General features: G+C 30.9%; 1 protein-coding gene across 2 annotated transcripts in view; it reads left to right on the forward strand.

Annotated features, from left to right (window-relative positions):
* The first annotated feature begins 11417 nt into the window (after positions 1-11417).
* The window catches only part of LOC129912742 (cyclic AMP-dependent transcription factor ATF-4), a 48309-nt gene continuing 41100 nt past the window's right edge, over positions 11418-18626 (forward strand). Inside the window, exon 1 of one of the 2 annotated variants that reach the window (XM_055991143.1) lies at positions 11418-11585. The gene's annotated coding sequence lies outside the window, so the exon portion shown is untranslated. The remainder of the gene's footprint in view (positions 11586-18626) is intronic. The other variant, XM_055991138.1, reaches the window with a different exon arrangement.

An 18626-nucleotide genomic window follows, 5' to 3' on the forward strand; every position in this document is an offset into this window, starting at 1 on the left:
TGTGTGCAATTCACACGTGGTAGAAGTGAAACCTTAAAAAATCATTTTTCTTGCAAAAAAAAAAATAGAAAAAATCTACCTATTTTTATTCTATCACCTTCAAATCCATGTTTTTTATATGACAACCTATATAAATTTTATATCATCTGAAAGCTTATTGTCTAAGCTTTAAATATACATATCGATCAGGTCTATGAGACATCTACAAAGAGAGCTAGAATTTTTTGAACTCGATGAAATTTCATCCAAAAAGCAAAAAAAACATTTATTTTTATGTTCTCATGCTATTAAATCAATTTTTTTGTCTGACAACCTATAAAAAATTTTATACCATGTGAAAGCTTATTGTTTCACCTTGTATAATGATATATAAATCTTATTTCAAAGATGTCTACAAGAGAAGTTAGAATTTTTTAAAGTCAACCATGTCGAATTTCCAGACTGAGATTACGGTACTTCCTACACTGGTAGCTGGTCATCGCCAACAGATCTCCACAGGTGTTTTGAGGTATTTTTAAATTTTTTTCAATTTAAGATTTTATAACTTGTAGAGCACGTAACGTTATGTGTGATATATCAAATAAAAGGTTATGTTATCAGCATGCTTATTAAAGTTTAACCAAATTTGTATGTACACTAGATTAAAAGATATAACGTGTGTTTAAAAAGAACATCTTTTTACCGTTATCTCCGAATTAATTGAAATTTTGTACAATTATAATTTATTTAATTACCTATCTACAGTACAAATTTCATTAATCTATCTATTAAAACAAAAAAGTTATAACAAGTTGAAGTCGTGTCGCGTTTTCGTTTCATCTTGTTTCAAATCACTACGATACTAAAGAAGTTTTCACTTCAAAAAAAATTATTAAAAATCAAAAAATCCTGTGCTAATAATTTATTTTGTATTTTGTTTGTTAACTCAACTTGTTTAATTAAAACGCCAATTTTTCAATGGTCAGATAAACCTCAGATAGAGCTTATTCATAGGAATAAAAGTTTTTTTGAAGTGAAAACTTCTTTAGTATCGTAGTGATTTGAAACAAGATGAAACGAAAACGCGACACGACTTCAACTTGTTATAACTTTTTTGTTTTAATAGATAGATTAATGAAATTTGTACTGTAGATAGGTAATTAAATAAATTATAATTGTACAAAATTTCAATTAATTTCATATTCAAAATTCGGAGATAACGGTAAAAAGATGTTCTTTTCCAACACACGTTATATCTTTTAATCTAGTGTACATACAAATTTTGTTAAACTTTAATAAGCATGCTGATAACATAACCTTTTATTTGATATATCACACATAACGTTACGTGCTCTACAAGTTATAAAATCTTAAATTGAAAAAAATTTAAAAATACCTCAAAACACCTGTGGAGATCTGTTGGCGATGACCAGCTACCAGTGTAGGAAGTACCGTAATCTCAGTCTGGAAATTCGACATGGTTGACTTTAAAAAAATCTAACTTCTCTTGTAGACATCTTTGAAATAAGATTTATGCTGTCGAAATCCATATCAATTTTTTTTTAACAAAATCATTTAAGTTAAAAAAAAACTCTTAGAAATTCACCTTTTTTTTAAATCGCAAAAACTAGTTCAAGTTGCAACTGATGGTGTCGCGAACCGGGATGACGAATTTATAGATAGCCTGGTTATCTACTTGTTATGGGACATAAGCTTAATCCTGGGAGGCAAAGTTGATAAAATGCATTTATTACCACGTTTTAGGTCAATATATCGCACTATTCTACGTTTAGAAGATATTTAAAAAACTAAAAAATTCAGTCTCTTTAAATTTCCAAAAATTACTTTTTTTATATTTAGATTTTTGTATTGCTGAATTATTTTTATATTTATTATAATAATATTATAATAACCTTTTTACTTGCTCTATAGGGCAAGTATTGGTTTCGTGTCGAAAAAAAAAAATTGAGGTTTTAATCAAAACCAACATTACGATGATGGAGAATTCCGAAAAAGTGGGTCCCTCAATTCCGTCCGTGCGTCTGTGCGTCCATCTGTACTCATTTCCACAGCCTAAACGGGTGGATGGATTTTCTTCAAATTTGATACAGATGATTTTTATGGAGTTCTGAAAGTTGGTTTTTTTTTGGTTTTTTTATATCTCGTTTAGAACGTATACGTTCGAAAAAATACGATATTACGAATTTCTCAAAAACGGCTCTAACGATTTTGATTAAACTTTGTATACGTAATATTTAAAGCAATGGCAATAAAACTGCATTTTTATTTTTTCTCAAAAAAGTCAAATAACAAAAAAAAATGTTTTTCATTTAACAAAATTTTGCCCTAAATGTCGGCTCTTCCCCAATATCAATTTTTTTAAAATTTAGATCTAGCTTTTTAAATCTACAAGTAGACTGACATAAAAGTGCTTTGAACTGCAAGAGCAAGTACGTGCGACCCCAGTCGTGCATTTTATTTTTTTAATTCAAAAATCAACATTCAAAATTTTGACTTAACAACCATAATAATATTCAGTTAGTGGCGATAAAAAAAAAAAAGATGGTTTTACTATTTACTCAGAGATTAAATGAGAGGAAACAAAGAAATTCACTGTGGTGTAGGCGCAACATTTTTTTGGTGAATTTTCAGTACAAAATTGTTTTTTTTTTTTTAAATAGGTATCTGCTAAACGTAGGGTGGACAAACGACGATTTTTGGTAGATTTTGGGTAGATTTTTAATTTTTAATTTTCTAGAAAAACTAGAAGGCATAGAAGCATATGGTTTTCAGAATTTGATAAGAAATTAATTGAGGCAGTTTATTTCATCAATTAATTTCATATTTAAATTCACAGTCTTGGTAAAAATAGTATTTAATGTTTTTTTTTAACTTTTTTTTTCCAAAATTTTGACTTTGAAGTTGATTATTTCGAGAAAAGTTAATTGAATAAATTTGATTTAAAAACTAGAATTAAGTGTACAATTCTGGCTTTTGAAAAAGGTCTTATTCATAACTGTAAGTGTTGCCGTTGTTTTTAAATAATATTTTTTTGTATTTTACGTGATATTTTAGAAAATTGCCCCTCCCGCCTAAACGGGGGGAGATAGACCCCCCTCCTATAGTAAGAAATAATTGTATTATACTCCTCTACAAAATACCGTTATCAATTCTTGTCGCCTAAGTTATCGTACTCGTGCCAAACCCCAACTGAACTACAAATTTTGCAATGTTTCTTTCATTAGCTAGATATACATTCATATCGTAAGTTTTATCTATCCGTGTGTTGTTCGAGGCCTGAATTTTGATTTTTTTTTTTTCAAAAATAAAAAAATTATAATTATTCTTTAGTAGTTTTTTTTTTTTAGTTCAGAACAGAGCCTGGACTGTCAAACAAAAAATTTTATTTTTTTATCTCTGAATATTCAGAGCTTCAAATTTTTGCTCCTTTTTTCGTTCTGAACGTGTTCAGAGCGCGATCGATGGACTCAGAATAAAATAACAGACCGAGTTGAATGCTGAACACAAGCATTTGACAAGTGAAATTGAAAAAAAAATCTCAAACAATTAAAATAATGGCACAAGAGTACAGTTGTAGGCGGTCTATTTTTTTCTTTTTTTTTTTTTAATTTAGTTTTAGCCCCGTTCCATTGGATGTGGTAGTTTGCTCATGAGTAGATCTAGTGCTAGAATTAACACATGATCTTCTACTCGAGGAGATAGGAGTGTATAGTTGTTGTTCTAGATTTCTACTCAAGAGTAAACTACCACCTCCAATGGAATAGGGCTTTTAATTCTTATATCTTATTACTGCAGGACAAAATGACAAGTAAATAGACAAAAATGTTCAGTTGTGATTTAAAAATAACTCTTAGCGCTCAGATGGCTGTTCAGAGCGTGCTCAGAATGTTCAGACTCTGTTCAGAGCTTTCTTCTGAGCTAAATAAGAAAAACGCTTTTTGGCAGAAATTCAAACTTTTAAAAAGTCTGTTCAGCGAGGATTTTTCTAGATCAGAACAGGACAGGACAGCACAGTTTCGTGAGAAACGTCAGATCAAGTTAGAACAGTCATTTAAACGTCAGTTCGTCGCCCTAGTATTGAAGTGCCGTATACGCCATTTTTACATTTTTGGGAAATCGCATTTAAATGTTCGGAAGATAATTGCGAAAGAACTAACCGCTGGTATTTTTTGATATTTTAGTATGATAAATAATTAAAATGTGTCTTTTATATACATGTTATTGGACATCTGCAATTCGTTTAGTTTTCAAAATATTTAAATTTTTGTCCAAAATGAGTTTGACGTATACGCCATGAAAATCAGAAGTTTATTTTATTCATATACATGTACGTCAAAAAAAACATAACGTACGTCAAAACCATTCTCAAAATATTCTTGCATTGCATGTAAAATTTGACGTAAATGCCAAAATTTCTTGTTTTTGTCAAAACAATAGTGAATATTTCGGCAACGAAAAAAGATAGAAAAAAACGGATAGCAGATTTGAAAAGAGCAACTTCGAAAACATACGACTGCATACCTAGTTCAAAAAATGTAATTTGGCGTATACGGCACTCCAATACTAGGGCGACGAGTTGTCAAAATAAAAAAAAAAAACAAATTGTAAATTGAATGAATTTTTTGCTTATCGGTTCTAGTTAGTTTTATCTATTTTTTGAGTTTTTACTGCGGAAAATATAATTAAAAATTGTTTTTAGTTAGAAAAACCACGAGCACCCGAGAAATATTCGCACAATTATGTAAGTCAAAACAAAAACAAAAAATTACAGCTTTGCTTTTGACACTTCTCACGCATCTGTTCTAACTTGATCTGACTCAAAAGCAAAAACAGAAAATCCTGTTCTAAACTGTTCTAGTTTTGTCAATGAACAGGAAACTAGAACAGTTCAGCACAGAAAAAATCTCAATGAACAGCAAAAAGCTGTACTTTTCTGTCTAGAACAGTCCAGCACAGCGTCAGTGAACAGACTTAAAATATAAAAAACAAAATCATCACATATGGCAACCATGAACTTAAGAAAAACTGTCAAATAAGGCCGTGTGTGAATTGCATTAAATAGTTAACCCCTATTGAGGTGAATAAAAAAAATTTTATTGTTTAATATTTTTCTCTGCCTCTTTTTAGCTATGATTCTCCTTTCAAAAAAAAAAAAAAACAAAACAGAACAGAACCATCTGCAAAAAAATTTAACTTAAATTTAAGCAGATCCCAGAGCCCATTAAACTTTTAACAGCTGAAAATTTTGTATTCACCTCAATAGTGTCAAAAATTTTACACGGGGTTAACTATTTAACGCAATTCAGACACGGCTTTAAAATGTAAAAAATGGTATCATCACACATGGCAACCATGAACTTATAGAAAACTGTCAAATAAATAAAAAAAAGACAAAAAAAAAACAAAAAGAAAACAAACATCCCCACCTTACTGTTGTTATTTTGTTTTTGTACCCTTTGCTCTAGCCTCTACCTCTAGCAGCTAGAGGAGCCATATTTATTATTGATATTGATAAGAAACAACTACAAAAATATTTTCATCATGAAATTTAAAAAAAAAATCTCTCTCAAAGAAAACAGAAACAAATCGATTAAAATACTCAACAAAAATAAAATTATGATTTATGACTATTCCTTATTAATCCGAACAAAACCAAAAAAATAAACACTTTTTTTTGATAAATTAATGAATGATAAATAAACAAAAAGAAAAGAAATGACATAAAATAAACTCACTTTTTCAACTTTTTTGTTGTTTTTGTTTTCTTTTTAATTTTGTTTGAATTTATTGCAAAAATATTATATTTTTTTTTTATTTATCTCATCAATTTAGATTAAACAATTCAAATTCAATGGCACTCTACAAATAACTACAAAAAAAATTATAATTTAATTCAAAAAAACACTATATACACAAACAACAACTACAAAATCGATTTATTAATTATTTTTTTGTTTGCATTTTGTTTTTATTTGAGGGCGAATTATAATAATTTTTTTTTGTTGTTTTTCTTTTTGAAAGAAATTCAATAAAAATCGAAGAAATGTGAGAGACAAACGTGGTTTTTGCTTTTCTATTTTCGCATAGAAAAAAAAAATCTCAAAAAACCAGACAAAAACAAAAAAACACTTGAATTAATTTTTAATTCCAAAAACGCACGTTGTTTTTGTGAGATTTTTTTGGTATTTTTTTTTATTTCTTTTTGAATTAATTTACATAAATTACAAATTACACTTGTTGCCCGTTTTTGGGTTACACAAAAAAAACCACGCGACACAGAAAAAGTTTGACCAACTCGTCGATTGGGGTGGTTCTAGCTCAATAAAATATAAGAAATATTAAAGTCCTCAAGAATATTTGAGTTGAGCTTCACAAAATAAAATAAAATAAAATAAAAAAATATTACGTCGTGATTTTGTTGTCCGTCGTCGGCCGAGTGCGAGTTCGAGTTTGACTACGATACGAGTACGAGGAATAGGAACGTCCTCGATTTTTGCTGACACCGTCGATGTCGTTGTCGTACCGTTGTGAGGCAAAGCGATAACGATTTAAGTGGTTGGCAAAGGCAAACGCCACAGATAAAACAGCTGAGCGTCGTTGTGGAGTTATGGAATTTTTGTTGTTCATTTAAAATGATTAATAAATAAATTCTAAATTTGTTGCTGATGTGTGAGCTGTTGTTGTTATTTGGAAAAAGATGTGGTTCTAGATCTGTTTGAGATTAGAGACATTAGAAAAACATACAAAATCCACTTGGATTTAGTACTTTAGTGGTTCGTAGGAGCACACAAAAAATATCAAAAAAATCAAGAGAAATGTCATTCAGGTCGAATGTTTTGATTTTTTTTTTCCTCAACTTTCTTTTGAACATTGACTACATTTTTTAAGGAATTCCACGGGTATTATAAAATTATATATAATTTAATTGAGAAATAGAAATATTTTAGAATCATTTTAGAAAGTTTTTTTTATTTTATGCAAAGAAAAATAAAAAAAAAATGCAAAGTTGTTTGGTTGGACAAAAGTTCACTTTTGGTTTTCTTTCAAGAAAATAAAAAAAAAATGTGAAGTTTCTAATCTTTTTTTTCATTTTGGTACATTTTTTCTTCTTATTGGAATCTAGTACTTTTTTTGTTTTTATCATTGCGCCCTCTGGAGGAAAATAGTAAAATTTAGGTATGTTTGATTTGACTTTTAAATTGTTGTTAAATTAGCACAGCTCGCGCTAAATTTGCTCCCATACAAATTATCGAAAAATTTTATCTCAGCTAAAATGGGTCCCATACAAACTACGATAACTTGTATGGGAATTTTATCTCGGCTAAAATTTAGCGAGAACAGCGTGCCAGGCTTTAAGCCTAAAGCCTAGTACGCAGATCGCGCTAAAATTTATCTTTCATACAAATTTCCTCCAAAGATAAATTTTAGCGAGGATTTTTAGCCAGGTAGTACGCAGTTCACGCGCTAAATTCGAATTCTCATCTATTACTTTTGCAAAAAGTCTCCACTCAATTTAGCTCGCGAAATATCGCATTTTTTCACAGATATTTAGACATTTTTGTGGTTGTTGTTGCTGCAAGGAATAAGAGGCAAAAAAAACCTTGGAATATAATAAAAGAAGAGGAATAAAACAAATTGAGAGCTTAAAAAAGGTATTCTGCAGGTAAAAAATATGTAATGTTATATTGAATGTAAGCTGGTACTTTGTATATAAAATCTATAGTACTATCATGAAGTGAAATTTTTTAGTTTGTTCGCTACCTGAGTGGTCGCGAGGGCGCTTAGATCGAATTCAATAATGAGAGTAAGGAAATGAGATATACATTTCTGTTTGAAATTTGACATAGTTTTTAGTTCGTTCGCTCGCTTAATTTTTTGGTGGCGCTGTTTTTTTTTCATGATAGTACTATAGATTTTATATACAAAGAGCTGGTATAAGTAAATGAAACTGTGATTCAGCCGTTATTTTTAAATTTAAATTTATCTTGGCTTTTAGCGAACGCGTGTAGAGATAAAAATTGTCGAGATAAAATTTAGTTTAGCGCGATCTGCGTACTGGGCTTAAGTACGCTGCTGATGCGAAACGAAAAATTTTCAAGTCTCCAAAGTCGACAACGAAAGAAAAAATATCATCGAGTATAGCCCAGTACGCAGATCGCGCTAAACTAAATTTTATCTCTACACGCGTTCGCTAAAAGCCAAGATAAATTTAAATTTAAAAATAACGGCTGAATCATAGTTTCATTTACTTATACCAGCTTACATTCAATATTACAAATTTTTTTTACCTGCAGAATACCTTTTTTACGCTCTCATTTTGTTTTATTCCTCTTCTTTTATATATTCCAAAGTTTTTTTTTGACTCTTATTCCTTGCAGCAACAACAACAACCACAAAAATGTCAAAATTTATTTGTGAAAAAATGCGCTCAGCATTATTCCGCGAGTAAATTGAGTGGAGAATTCGAATTCAGCGCGTGAACTGCGTACTACCTGGCTAAAATTTATCTTTGGAGGAAATTTGTATGAAAGATAAATTTTAGCGCGATCTGCGTACTAGGCTTATTCTGTCAAGGTCAAAATAAAAAAAATCCAAATTATTTTAAAATCAAGACAAATCAACAGAAAATAATTTTTAAAGCAAGAAATAAATGAATTAGAAATGAAAAAATTATCAACACTGCTCTTGGAGTCAAGAAAAATGCACAGGACAGTAAAAAGTAAGTGACAAATAAGTAAGAACTCTCCAATTGTTCGCTAGAGCTGCGTACTGAAAAACGAAAAGCAAAACGAAATTTTGTATTTATTTGGGCTGTAGTGAAAACAGGCTATTAACAAAAAAGAGTCTATGTGGTTTATGCCTTTTTTTGTCAGAGTTAATACTCGGATTTAGGGTCCGTAAAAACGTAGTATTAGTTGTACAAATATTTTATCTGTGGTTCATGAATTTTTATCTTCTGAAATCTATGGTTAAAGTGAGGTTTAGCAATGCTTAAAAGTCATATACAGGGTGATTCAGGAGTAATGTGCCAAAAAGCTAGAGCGTGTAGGTTAGGTCGAGAAAGAAAAAAATCGTACGGGAGGGGGGTCTATTCCCCCTCGTTTAGCCGGGAGGGGTAATTTAAACAAAACTTGACTTATTTTGGAAAAAAAAAATAATACAAATCAACCAAAACCCTAGTCTTTTAAGGCATAACTACATACACCACTTTTTGAAAAAGCACAAAAGTGAAAATATTTTTTTTTCTGGCTAGCGCAATTGTTTTGTGAAAAAGAGTATACAAATTGTTTATTAGACCAAAAAATAAGCTTTCTGCATTATTTGTTTTAATTTTTCAGGCCGAAAAACTATAAAAAAATGCGTTTGAAAATTTTCACTTTTGTACTTTTTCACTTTTTGAGCCAATGTAGTTAAGCCTTTACAATACTTTTAAACAAAGCCATTTTATAGCACAGTTTTTGAAAAATTTATGTTTAAGCCTGGTACGCTGCTCGCGCTAAATTTTAGCTCCCATACAAATTATCGAAAATTTTTAGCCGAGATAAAATGGATCCCATACAAGTTATCGATAACTTGTATGGGAATTTTGTCTCAGCTAAAATTTAGCGCAAGCAGCGTACCAGGCTTTAAAATCAAAATTTTGAAAAAAAAAAAATTGGAAAAAAAAACTAGTTCATCAACAAGTCCATCAGCCACGTAAGAACAGAAAATAAAGAGATTTTTTGGAAAAAAGTAGTTTTGTTAGGGCCAGTTGTACAAATATTTAATCCGTGGTTCAGCAACTTTTATCTTCTGAAATCAGTGGTAAGGTTCCGGTTTAGCACTGGTGCAAGGTCCACATATGTAAAAATAGCCACATCCATGCTTGAACCGAAGTTGACCCGCAGCTAATCCGCCGAAATCGGTGGGTTAAATTCCTGATCCGAGGCTGAACCACGTTTATACAACTGGCCCTTAGTGCCAGTATGTACTTTTTTACTTTTTGAGCCAATGTAGTTAAGGCTTAAGTCAATTTTTGTTTAAACTGCCCCTCCCGGCTTAACGAGGGGGAATAGACCCCCCTCCTATACAATTTTTTTCTTTTATCGACCTAACCTTCACGCTCTAGCTTTTTGGCACATTACTCCTGAATCACCCTGTATATGAAAAATAGCCAAATCCACGTTTGATCCAAAGTTGAATCACAGCTAATCCACTGAAATTGGCGACTGAATCAAAGGTGAACAACTTTTGTACAGTTTCACAAATAAGGTATCATTTGCAGTGTTGTAAATTGAAGTTCAAGTCTTAACTCACTGCAAAACCACATCGGAAATTAAGCCTCCCGACTAACAAATTTGCTTCTATAAAGCTTTACAGGTGGTAATGTAGCTCCTGTAAAGCTTTATAGAAGGGATAATGTTTGCTGGGCTAGTACGCTGCTGAAGCGAAACGAAAATTTTTGAAGTCTCCAAACTCAATAGGGAACATATAAAAGAAAAAAATACCGTAGGGTATTAAAGCAAAGTAATACTACGTTTCCACCTAGCCTAAATCCGAGATTTAGCTAAGTAGATTTAGAATAAATCTCGAGATTTATTTTAAATCTACTTTGCTTAATCTCAGATTTGGGTTCAGCTGCCCTAAATCTAAGAAATTTACCTACTTTCAATCCAAGATTTAGAATAAAACTCGAGATTTATGCTAAATCTACTTAGCTAAATCTCGGATTTAGAGTAGGTGGAAACATAGTATAAGAATAATAAAAATACAAATAAAAAAATTCAAGAAATAACATCAGAAAATAAATTAAAAAGCAAAAACAAAACAAAATTAATTTCGTTCAAGATTTCGCTAACGAAATTTTGTATGGAAAATTTCGTTTCGCATCAGCAGCGTACCATGCTTTAACAAGGATTTTTTAGAAATGTATTTGCATTTTATTTCAAATAACATAAGCTCTGTTTCTTTGGGAGGTGGGAAAGTACTACTAGTAGTTTACTATCGATTTTCAATGGAACGCACTTTCAACTAATTCAATACAAATCGTATCTACTCGGAAAAAAGAAGAACATGAGTAGATGACAGTACTAGATTAACCAAAACATGTACTAGTAGTAAACTACCACTGCACTGCAGCAGAAGTTTTTTTTATTTTTTTTTTTCAACTGTTCTTTTCAATATGACAACCTGTGCAAAATATATCAGTTAATGTTTATAACAAAACCAGTCACTTTTGTATTTAAAACGATTTTTCAATCGTGTAAATGCGACAGTAGTATAAAATATGCATAATGAAAGCAATCCCTTACATTTCGCACTGTTTGATTTGTAATTTATCTTTTTTGGTTCAAGTCTTAGCTAAACGTCAAAAAAAAAACAAAAACAAAATCGAAAAAAAAACTTTCCAAACCGAAGCTACCTTCGGACTATCTCACCTAGCCAGCCATCTTTCCAAATGACATCAAAAAAGTATAAAGTTTATAGTGTGTTTATTGAATTTATTTTACGATAAAAATGTCTTTCTAAACGCTTTGCAAAACGCAAACTAACGCACCACGCGTGCCACACAACTTAAATAATATAAAAATGTTTTCAAAAATAGCGTAAGTATAAATTTTATTAATAAAATCTTTATTTGAAAAAATCTACAAACTTCCAAGTCAAGTGCATTACATCGGCCGCCATGTTGTATGTCAATCATGTTTGCAAAATTATATTTTTTTTGTTGACATAAAATGTTTTTATTTTTGAATTTATTTCATTTTTAATTTGTTAAACTTGAATATTCAATAAAAATTAGAATGTATGAAAGACGGTCTATCGAATGGTCAAAGAAACATGTGTCGTCATTGTTTTGTTTTCCTAGAATTCGATGGATGACGCAATAATTGAAAGTTGCAGTGTCATTCAATTCAAATTGCAAAACCCCCTTTGCGATATGAAATCAATCATTTTTTGTGTGTTTTTGGATGCTTTATTGGTTGGCATGCCCTCCGTTTGCTCCAAAACAAGTTACACAACAAAAAATAATGTGTGCCATTGATTTGTGGGGGTTTCTTATTGGGAGCATGCATTTTACGCCTGTAACTTGCCTGTTTGCTTGCTGCCTACCCATATTTTGGTTTGGTGTTGGCAAATTTCGAAAGTTTGTGAAATGAAAGTTGAATGGCAAGCGCCAAAACAACGACCCCACCACTTTGAAAGAGAGGTGGGGTATATTTCTACAATTTTCGCAATGAGGCAAAAATTAAGGCTGACGTTGAGCAAAAAAAAAACGATACAAAACAAAATAATTATTATTGGTTTAGTTCCATTGTTTTTGTGATGGAAAAAATTGTGTACACTAGATTTGCAGGTACAATACCTCATCCCACTTGTATACATACAATTATTATGTAGATCATGCATGCTTGCTTCATGCTATTTTTATACTTGTTTATAAATAATATTTCTTATTAAATGTTTTGTGAGAGATATTTTTGGGTGGTTTTTTATAATTTGAGTTTGAATAATCTAAGTAATTATAGGCATTCCAGACGAATGAAGGGTTTTTGACCCCATCTAATCAGTAATTTAACCAAAAATATTCCATTTATAAAAAAAATAGAAGATAGGCGCCTAAATGCTTATAATTATTGTATATTTTTGTTGAGCTAATCAAGTCATAAGGTTCGTCTTCAAATTATTTAGTACCTATTCAAAATGGGAGACTCCAACATACAGCCATGGACAGAGAAATAGCACACTATTGAGGAAAATCATGCGAATCGAATTTTAGATATTAAGAATGCTTTTTATAATTTTTTTACTTGCTCTATAGGTACGGTGACCATCCGTCCCGGTTTACCCGGGACTGTCCCGTATTTCTACAGCTTGTCCCGTGTTAAGAAACCCGGGACGAATAATTGTCCCGTATTTTGTAATTTGTCCCGTGATTGTCCCGTATTTGCACATTCTCTGATTTTGTATTCAATATTTTAAATACTTTGTACGGTGGTTGGACATTAAAATGTTTCTAATTTTTTGGATAAAGCATTAAGCATAGTATACGCTGCTCAAGAAAAATGAAAATTTTTCTAAGTCTACAAAGTCAAAAATCTGTTTCTGCAAGAAAAATTGCCTGGATAAATAAATGGTAGTGAAAAACGATTCAAAGCTCTCCATATATTCTAGCACAAGTAAGAATTTCGTTACCTTAGCTGCGTATAGTGCAACGAAAAGCAAAATTTTCGTTTACGATTTCTTTGTAAAATTTTCGTTTCGTCTCTAGACTAGGCTTTAGTTTTTTTTTTTTAATTTTCGTCAATACTCTAGTTCCAGCTTCTGTTTATTGCTTTCGAATAAAGAACAACATAAATGGAAGAGTAAAAGAACCCAGATAAGTTTCAAAACTTTAAGAACATGTTGTGTTAAAGATCATACAGCTTCAAAATCATTTAAAATAGAATTAAAATGTTAAAAAACAGCTTTCCCGATTTTGATTAAAAAAATATTTTTTTAGAAGTTATTAACAGACATTATTATAAAACCATTTTCTTGATTTCTGATTTCGTAAACGACTTAAATGATTTCAACAAAAACGCTCCCATAAAATCGTTTAGGAAATCTTGATATCAAAATAAGGAAAAATTATGAAAACTCATTTAAAAAAATTTTAATTTTTTTTTGAAAAATCAATATTTTCAAAACGATCCACACAGGCGGATTTCCCAAAATTCCTGGCCAAAACCTCAAAAATAAAGTAAGCCATGACGGTCGACGTGGCATATTTTTCTAATGTCATTGGCCTGTTACACCCAACGATGATTTGCATAAAATTTTTAACTCATATTTTAATTGTTAAAAATGGAAACAAAGTTTACCTTAAAGAAAAACAATTTATCGCGGTTTATTCCTTGTTGTGCTTTTTAATTCCAAATATTAAGCCGGGAAAGTGTTTGACCTATTTTGAATCATGGATTATGCACCTGGGGATATTTGTCTATGTGTTTTCAGTGAAGTTTGTGTTAATTTCTCAAGTGTTTAATAAAAAAAAGAAAAAAACGTATTTGTTCGCAGAGCCTTAAAAGAAAACCATTTCATAACACTTAAAAGTATCAGATCCAGTAACATCGAACTATGTTGTTAGACTTATATAAATTGAACACATATAAGCTTTATATATATGCCAAATTAAGCTGCTACAAAGCGCTACTCTGCGAATTATACACATTGATTTGATTTGAATATGACAAAAAAACAAATTTCCTTAATTTTAATTTTGATTTTAAGTTTACTTTTTGTATTATTTCAAGGTTTATCTTCTGAAAATGTGGTTATATACCGTAAAAACTTAAGACGGATCCATATGTAACAGATATTTTAAGAAAATATACAAAAAAAAAATCCAAAATCAAACGAATATCCCAAAGAATTGAAGTATTTATTAGATATTGTATGTTTATACAAAAAAATAATGGAATAATGTTTACCTTTTGTTTTTTAGTTGAAAATAATTGTTTTTTATGAATAAATTATGTTGTACTTAACAGTTCCTTACTTTTTTTTTTACCTAGAAAAGTGATTTATTAGCTTTGGCCATAAATTTAAAGAAATCCGCCTGTGTGCGATCCAACGAATTTTGTATCCGTCCCGGGTTTCGCTTTCAGAAATATGGTCACCGTACTATAGGGCAAGTATTGGTTTCGTGCAGAAAAAAAAATTCGAGGTTTTAATCAAAACCAACATTACGATGATGGAGAAGATCAAAAAAGTGGTTTTCGTCATGCCGTCCGTCGGTCTGTGCGTCTGTGCGTCCATCTGTACATCGAGCTAGGGCCTAAACGGGTGGATGGATTTGCTTGAAACTTGGTACAGATGATTTTTGCGTAATTTCCTAGATAGGGTTTATTTTTTTAATATCTCCTTTTTAACGCATACCTCCCATATACCGTTTTCGAGGTATTGCACTTTTCTCGAAAACGGCTCTAACGATTTCGATAAAATTTTATATACGTAATGGTCTTATAGATCCTAACAAAACTGCGTTTTTAGTTTTTCTCAAAAAATTCGGAGAACGGAAATATGGCGTTGCCATTTTGCAAAAATTGACATATTTTTTAGGTTCATATATTCAATCGAAGCATAAGCTATTTTTATTCAAAATTTACAGACAACTAATTCTTTTCATTTTGAAATGTAAAATAAAAATTTTATTTTAAGTTTTAAAAAATTGAAAAATTTAATTTTCTTAACATTCGAATTAAAAAAAAATTTTAAATTTACAATAGATATTTAAGATAAAGACACTTTGAACTACAAGAGCAAGTACGTGCGACCCAGTCGTGCATTTTATTTCTTTTGGTATATATTGTCGAAATAAAGTGATGGAGACAAAAATATCTTAAAAGTACCGTTATTTTCTATATTTATTTGCACTAGTAATATAATGCTTTTCCTGTCTCCTTCGCTAGTGGACACAGAAATAGCACACATTTGTTTAACCGTTAAATTTTTATTTCGCGTCCAAAAGTTGTAAACGAAAATGCATTTATTTTATTGCTACTATTTAATTAACAAGTATTTTTGAAAAAAAATAGGCAGAAAAAATCATTAAATTGCGAAAAAAGGGAAAATTACTTTCGATCTACATAGTCAAGGGAAACATCTTTCTCAATTAGCTTAAACTCAAAATTTTTCGAATAAATGACGGATAAAGCCATTTATTTAGAAAAAAGCAAATAGAAATTTATACTCTGAAATTAAATTGCGTTAACTTCTTCCCCGCAAAACTTCCATACGAGTGAATAGGGCGATCACAAAGAAACGCAAATGTCGGCCTTTTAAGTCATCTGGCACGATTTTGCCCGAAGTAAATATAGAATTCGAGGAAAAAAAGTCAAGCAGACTTTTAAGAAGGATACTTAACGATGCTGTGTTGTATAGACAGGTAAGCATTAGCTAAAAAACATCTGAATAAAAACATGCAGTTTTGAATGAGAGTCTTTTGGAGTGATGAAATAAAGGTTAACCGCATTGGAACCGATGACAAAACATTTGTCCATCGCCCTAAGTGTTAAAAGGACAAGCCAAAGTATTATCTCAAGACGATGAAACTAGGAGGATAGGATTTGATGGTCTGGGGCGCATTTTCCTGGCATGGTAAGGACCCATTGGTTAGGTGGATGGCAGAATTGATAAATTCGTTTGTCTTAATATTACATTAGAATACCAAAGAACCATATTTCTCGCCAGTTAATTACATATTCATACATAACAATGGCCCAAACAAAAACATCGATGTTTGCCATCTCAAATTCATGATCTTAACCCCATAGAAAATTTATAAATTGATGTCAAGGTTAAACTTGGGGAAAGAAAATTCAAAAATTCAAACGATCTTTGGGCCAGAATCAAAGAAGCGTGGTACCGTACTCCACAAACTGGATACCAGACATTAGTTGAAAGTTTACCAAAGAGGTGCAAAGGAACTTTGAAAAACTGTGGTCTACTAACAAGTTACAAACTTAGTAGTATTGAATTTATTGGAAATTGTAAGAATTTTTGCTTAGAAATGATTATTTTTATGATTTTCGGAATGTGTGCTATTTGTTTGTCCACAAGAAAAAAGTGTATTATCTACAAATTATAATTTTTAAAAATTGAATTGAAATAAATTATAATTATTAATTTTATGAATCCCCATAAGCTAATGCATGCCCTGAAAATTATAATATATAAGTTAAAAGGTCCCAAATAAATCCAATTTTTGTAAGAAAAATCAAAAGTGTGCTATTTCTTTGTCCATAGCTGTATATCAATGTAGAAATCTTTGCAACACTATGTTGACAGGTTTAGAATACGCAATGAAATGGAACTCGAATCATCTTAATCGTATCAAAATAATTTTGTTGAAATAACTGAAATCTAGGAAAGAGAAGAGAGAGTTGAGGACGCCTCTGACTCCTTTTCGAATCCTAAATGAATTTACTAGTTTAATGGAAAACCAATTTAAAGGAAGAGTTCTGTTCTGGCGCCCTTATCAACATTTCGTTCCGAAAGTCAATTCTATTTGAAAGTGCTTTCCGTTCCGCTTTTGAATTGGTAGGTACTCTGTAAAATTCCCGAAATGGGAAAAAATAGTACTTAATACTATTTCCACGTACGGATTAGTTTTTTTGGAATTATTTTTTATGTAATTTGTCAAATCAAATAATCAAAACAAATAAAAAACGTATTGGGTGTACAAAACGAAAGCAAATAGATTTTACTGCACTAAGATGCAAAAAATAATGAATAAAGGATTGAAACGGAAAATTATTGATATTTTACAGGTTGGCATTCCAAATCGCACTGCGTTTCTTTCGCATTTGTTTTTGATAAAAATCTCTGCCATAAATTGTGGATTTTTTTGGCGTGATGGACTCTCAAATTTTTAAAACACACGAAATAAATCCTAATATTGTTTCTTTTTTTGTAAATTTTAGCTGTTAATAAATTTTATTTGCTTAATTTGTTATCATCACTAAAATTTTCTTTCAAAAAAATAACATTCTGAAATATTCCTTGTGCATTCCGCTATTAAATTTGTTGTGGAAACAAATTTTCCGTATTCAAATGCTTCTGCCATTTGAAAACGAGTTACGGAGACGAAAATTTCACCTTGGGAATTCTCATTTCGAAAGAGGTAGATTTCTTTCCGCTTTACTTTCGGAACGAAATACAGGGTAGGGCCCCTGGTCTTGCTTTTGTATTCTTTGTTAGGATTGGACAAAGGATGTTATATTAGTTCGCTGTTTGCCTTTTGATATTGAAATTTTCTTTAAAATTCGCGGAGAACGGTCAACGAGTTTTGATTATCTGCCCATTGATAAAATAAAAATTAATCATAACATTGACAACTTAAATTCAAGCACTGATTTTAAAATACGGTCTCATCGCCGTTACAACTTTGTCATCAATTTGAATTAAAGCTTGATTATTCTCCTTATGAATAACAAGTCACAAACTATTGTGAGGATGTGTGTGAGTTGTGACCTATTCTGAAAATCACAACTTCTCACTATTGGAAGAATATTGCTTGCAAACTGCTAACGGTGAAGATGCCTACAATTCCACTTTAGGGCAGAACAATCCATTCTTGTTGGACGATACGGCCAAAATATAGTGGCCACCTGACTTACAAGCTTAAAGCTCCCGGGCGGATGTCCTACCGGCCCAACTGTTTAAAACAGCTGAAGATAATTTGGTCAAAGAATTTAAAAACTCATCTGTAATAAATTTTTTTGGTAGAAAGTATGCCCAATGAATGGAAACACAGTATCTACAAGAATAAGACGAGTTGTGCCAACTAAAGAGGTATAAATCTTCTCAACATCGCATAAGTCGACGTCGAAACGAAAACGGTAGATAGGGTAGATTGTGACAGTTATCAGAAAAACAATTTAAAAAATCAAAGCCATATATTTTTTGAGTTATGGGCATTAAAAAAAGTCAAAAAAATGGTCACCCTGTGGGATCTTTCATGTGCCGCGACTACAAATCTATTTTTTTCTCAATTTTTTTGTTTTGCTACGGAACCTTAAATAACCCTGCATCAGTTTTTAAGAAAATATCTTTTTTTCCCAACTAAGTACTCAAAAATTTTACATGACTCTAATTTAATG

The sequence above is a fragment of the Episyrphus balteatus genome, chromosome 1, assembly GCF_945859705.1.
Source record: "Episyrphus balteatus chromosome 1, idEpiBalt1.1, whole genome shotgun sequence".
Taxonomy (NCBI): domain Eukaryota; kingdom Metazoa; phylum Arthropoda; class Insecta; order Diptera; family Syrphidae; genus Episyrphus; species Episyrphus balteatus.